General features: G+C 57.8%; 1 protein-coding gene across 1 annotated transcript in view; it reads right to left on the bottom strand.

Annotated features, from left to right (window-relative positions):
* Positions 1 to 2,506: 2,506 nt before the first annotated feature.
* CRY2 (cryptochrome circadian regulator 2) overlaps positions 2,507 to 5,329 on the bottom strand; it is a 33,758-nt gene continuing 30,935 nt past the window's right edge. Inside the window, exon 12 of the mRNA XM_004311837.4 lies at positions 2,507 to 4,747. The gene's annotated coding sequence lies outside the window, so the exon portion shown is untranslated. The remainder of the gene's footprint in view (positions 4,748 to 5,329) is intronic.

Genomic DNA, 5,329 nt, shown 5'->3' with positions numbered 1-5,329 from the left:
CGTGCCAGGGTCTCGTGCGCCCCGCCCCCTGCCCCGCGAGCTCCGCCCCCCCGCGCGCTCTCTCCAAGGTGCTGAAGTCTCCGCCCCGTGGTTCCCGGGTTTGGCTCAGCCCCGCCCTAAATCCCACACCGGCTCCTCTGCCCATTTCCTCCCACCTCAAAGCCCTCCGTGCCCATGCGGACTCTGCTTCTCGGGGTGGGCCTAGCGCCTGGGTATCGGATAACTAATGGTGGGTCCCTGGTCCCTAGGACCCTAGTTGACCCCCTCGCTGCAGGCGAAGAAATGAGGGTCAGGAAATGAGGGTCACGGAGGAAGGCAGAGAAAGGCGAGTGGGTGTTGGGAGTTGGCTCCTAGAGCAGACAGATTTGGAGTCAGGTGGTGTGAAATCGCAGCCTGGCTCTCCAAGTGAATAGGTGGCGTGGCCTTGCATTAGTGACAAGAGTCCTAAGGTTTGATTTTTCTCATCTGTGAAATGGGAACAATAATGGTCCATCTCACGGTTGTGAGGATGAAATGTGATACAAATGTGTTGTCGCTGGAGGCTGGGAACGCCCCACCTCCAGCTGGGAACCAGGGCTAACCCCACCCTGTCCCCTTACCTTGAGGGGACCCTCTGTCCCAAGAACTCTCCCCAGAGTGTCTCCTCACTAAAGATTGACTCAAGCCCCCCTTCAGCCCCAAACACCTCTGATGGTGAATTGAACCCTTCCTTTTGGCTTCTGACTCTCAGCTTCTCCTCCCTGTGTCAGGACTTTCTGCTTTCTCCCTCTCCTCATTTAGCAGCTCAGTTGCATTTCCTGCCGAGCACCCCCTCTGTGCACCCAGACGCCCCATAGCCAGCTTCTCACGTTCTCAGACTTGGGGCCTGTCCTCCTGCCCCCACAGTTGACTTCTTGGGATTCTTCCGGTGGTTTTCCTGCTCCTCCCAGCACCTCTGCCCCTGCTAGGTTTGGGCCATGGTTCCTCCTGGCCTTCTCTCCCCTAAGAGGACTAAGCCTGTGAGCTCTTTCACGGAGCATGGACTTCTGGATACTCGGGCTGCTGGCCACGGCGAGGCCCCCAGCTTTGGTGGGTCATAGAGCCTCTGGCCAATCCTCACTGGCTTGTCTGGCCAGCTGAGAACCACAGAGGTCCTGTCCTTCTGAAGAAGGGGCAGAGCAAACTGCTTCACAGCTGTGGAATCCTATTTGCAAATCTAGACTGCCCACTGGTTGTGCCACCCAGTGGCACGACCCTTCGATTAGCACCCAGAAAGCAGCGGCAGGCACCTGCCGCACAGTAAGCAACCCCCGAGCTCCAGCCCTGAGAACATTTCAATACTTAGAGCCGAAGGCCTTGCTGCCTCTCTTCTCCCTGCCCCTGGGCCCAGAGGGGACACTTTACCTTTCCTGTCTTGGCTCAGGCTCCTTTCACTACACCCAAATGGTAACCACCTGCTGCTATGGTGCTGACTTTTCCTCCCAGGGAAGCAATTTTGCCATAGTGGCTAATTGTTCCTTAGAGTGTGTGCTTCTCTACGAGGGAGCCTCCTCAGGTCAGGAGCGTGCGCGCGCGCATACGCAGGTGTGTGCGTGTGTGTGTGTGTGTGTGTGTGTGTGTGTGTGTGTGTGTGTGTAGGAAAACTACATCTTCCAGAATCTTTTGCTCAAGAACAAAGGTATCTTAGCTTCCGTGGCCAAACCAAAGCCACATTAGAGAGAAGCCAGGAGAAGGGAGAGAGGGAAGGCCAGGCCCAGGTGTCAATGGGAAGGGGGCCATCAGGAGCTTCAAAGCAGAGCTGAGAATGAGATGCGTCCCAGGGTCAAGTTCCTCCTTTCCCCCTTTCTCACTCTGTGCAAGGCAGCTTGTGATTTTCTTAGCCTGGCCCGAACCCCACCCCACAGGAATTTGGGGTGTGGGCTAACAAAGCTCCCATGTCCAGGGGTCCAAGACTAGACACCCTCACAGGAAAGCCCATGCACACCGTAGAGAGGGGCCGCTCTGGCCAGATGGCACGAGACAAAGTCAGCATCCAGGCTCTGGGCTTGTCTGTGGGCAGATCTGACTACGTGGCCAAAGCCAGAGGGCTTGCATCCCCTCTGCACCAAGCGGTTGCAGCTTACGTGCTGAGTTGAGGTAAAGAATGGATTGAGGGCCTGGAGGGGGCCCTGCCATTGACTGATCCCCAGCCTGGGGGTGTTTAAGTAGGCCGAGAGGCTGGGTCACTGCAGAACAGCACTCAGGAACTGCATCCTGGCCCTGGCATGCTCTGTACCATTATGGCCGACTGAGCTCCAACTCTGACCAAGCTCTGGAGTTTACACCACTAGGTGCTCCAGTTGCTCAACTAGGAGCCTCCCCGATCCTCCATCTCCCATCCACTCCTCCCTGCTACCTCCAAAGTGGGCTAGAGCCTCCTGTTCAGCAGAACCAAGACGGTCTGGCCTAAGGCTTCATGCGGGCTAAGCCCCACTGCCTCCCAGTCCCCAGACCTCCCGCAAAACTGACAACAGCACAACTCTGCTCAGACAGGATCAGACATTTATGGAGCACATGAATATTCACAAACTGGGGGAGAAACACACCTTCCCAGCAATAGAAAACCTCTGTATAAAGTGCATTTGGCCTGCGACCATCTCCTCCCCATGCTGGCCGTTGGATCAGGATTTGGGGCAATGCTCTGCAGGAGCCCCCAGGGACACCTGGGCCAGGAGACGGGAGGCGCGAGGCGATTGTGGAGCTCCAGGCCGCTGGATGCACCCTCTCCTCACCCTGCCCCTCCCAGCTCCCGAGTGGACGCACGCCAGGGACGGTGGAGATGTAGGGGGAGGTGGTCCTGCCAACTTGTACCCTAGGGAAGAGAACCATCCTTAAATGGGCAGGAAAAGGGAATCGTCCTGACCTGTGAAGGTGCTGCTAAATAAATACTGGCTCTGGCCCTAAGCCCTCTGGCCTTCTCAGTTTCTCAGACTAGCCCTTCCAGGCTTGCTCTACTCTCCTTCTGACAATAGCCCTTGATTCTCTTTCCCCTTGGCTGGGGCTAAGGGAACAGTGAAGCCCCCAACCCAATGCTGCAGAAAAAGCCATCACCGGTGCCCTGTTCTCCCCACATGATTATGGGACATTTCTAGTGAGGGTGACATACATACAACAGTTGGACTCTAAAGGCAGCTCTCTGGCTGAGAAAGCCTGAGGACGTCTCAGGAAGAAGCCTGTCGATGTGCTGGACAGATGTAGGAGGCAGGGGCCTGACCCAGGGTTCTGGTCCCAGGACAGAGGACAGTGAAGGGCAGGGCTGGGGCCAAGGGAATGAACAGCACTGAGGCCGGCGAAGGTCACAGGGGAGGTAGAGAGGAGAAGGCCCAGAGGCCAGCTTAATGTTACGTGTGAGGACAACGATCCCAAGAGGAACTGGCCTCTCAGCTACACACGCACACACACACGCACGCACACGCACGCGCACACACACACACGCACGCGCACACACGCTGTGGCTCAAGTGCAGGCCATGGGTGGAAGGAAGACTTGCTCCAGCTGACCGCACAGCCCTCCTTTTCATGGTGTCTTTCTCAGCACAGCCCCGACCGTGGGAGGCTGAGGTGGGAGGCACAGGCTGCCTCTAGAATGCAAGGCCTTGGCTTCTCTGGGTCAAACCTCCCACCTGCTGCTTCTGGAAGGCTTGGTGCGCTGGGTGGGATCTCGGCTTGGGTCTTTCCCAACTGTCCCCGGCAGTCCACCTGCCTGGGTCTTTGATGTCCAGCTACTGGGAGAGCTGGTGTGGCAGCTTGGTTCCTGACCAGCCCCGGGCAGGCTGTGGAATCCTTCAAAGCGCAGACTAGAATGGCTTCCCTGGCTGGTGTCAGCTGAGCCCGGTGGCAGCACCAAGACGCCATGGAGTGTGGCGAGAGGCGCCATGGGGCTTCTGCCACCAGGAACCTGGCCTCCGCCCGGTGCAGACACTTGAGCCTCCAGTCAGCTTCTGGGGAACAGTAGTGAGAGCCGGCCTTCTCCTTCTAACCTCAGGTTTTCAGGCCCGAAGAGGGAGATGTTCTTCTCAGCTATCATCTATGATACTGTGCGTGCAGCACTCCAGTCAGGCGCCTGGCTGTACTTCTGCACGATGATGCAAAGTTTCCAGACCTGTCTACAGCCGCGTGCTCAGTCCCAGCTCCCCAAGGAAGAGTCCGGAGAACCCAGTGGCAGGGAATTTTAAAATAAGCCAGGCCAGGTGACTATGTCTGGACACACCCGTCCCCTCCAGCCTGCCCAGGAACTCAGCAGAACCCTAGCTGCCGCTAGAATCCCACACTCTGGACAAGAGCCAGAAATGCTTCCCCTGCTTGGCAGTCTGACGTGAGGGAGGGAGGGAGGGAGGGAGGGAGGGAGGGAGGGTTGGGGGGGCAGATGCCAGGATCCCAGCTAAGGTCCCACCACTCTAACATTCAGACAAGGCAGCTGGCTCACAGGGACAGACTGGGGTGAAAGTCACTGCCATGACCTCTAGCCTGGTGTCCAGAGGCTGAGGTAAGCTGCTGCAGGTACTCCTCCAGCCCAGGCAGTGTTCGGAGCCACAAGAGTGCAAACAGACGCACGCACACGCACACGGGCAGGCACTCCTTCCTCGGCACACGCGCACACACACGCACGCGCACACGCACGCACACGCTTGCTCCATCTCTGGAGGTGATCAGCTGCTCTGCAGGCTGCACTCTGCTGCCACGGTGGCTGCTCGGGCACCCAGGCTTTGCTCAGCGTCACGGCACTGCAGCTGAAAGAGAAAAACAAGGGCAAAAGGGAGCGTTCAGAGGCTCTCAGGTGCCCAGGGACACAGCTCCTCCAGCTGCTTCTCTGGGGAACTGGGAAGAGCCCAGAGCAAACCGAACGGGCCACGGTACCTGGGGACAAGGTTGTTGCTGGGATGCCAGCGGGTGCCTGAACACTGGCCCTCTGGGGTGCTGACGTGGACAAGCTGTCCCCCGCGGACCCTCTGGGCCTCCTCTGCCCCTTGCCTGAGAGCAGCAGAGGAGGGGGAGAAGGCCACGGACAGTCACCTGAGGCCTTGGGTAACACTTGCTCAGATATGACAAGGGCAGTTTCTGAATCAAGGCACAGCGGCCGCTGCCAGAGTTGGAGAATCAGATAAAAATGGCTGGAACAGAAGCCAGCCGGGACCAGTCATCTTGAAGGTGAAGGCAATGCCTGAGTTCACAATCAGCCGGTGAGCAAATTTCCACACAGAGATAAGAGAACCCTGGCACTGTGCTAGAAGACTGAGGGGCGGGGAGAGGAGACGCAAGGATGACTCATTTTAAAGATTTATAACATCCTGAATCTGGGGCAGAGGGAAGAA

The sequence above is a fragment of the Tursiops truncatus genome, chromosome 8, assembly GCF_011762595.2.
Source record: "Tursiops truncatus isolate mTurTru1 chromosome 8, mTurTru1.mat.Y, whole genome shotgun sequence".
In the NCBI taxonomy this organism is placed as follows: Eukaryota; Metazoa; Chordata; class Mammalia; order Artiodactyla; family Delphinidae; genus Tursiops; species Tursiops truncatus.
This window is presented reverse-complemented; position numbering and strand designations above follow the sequence as displayed.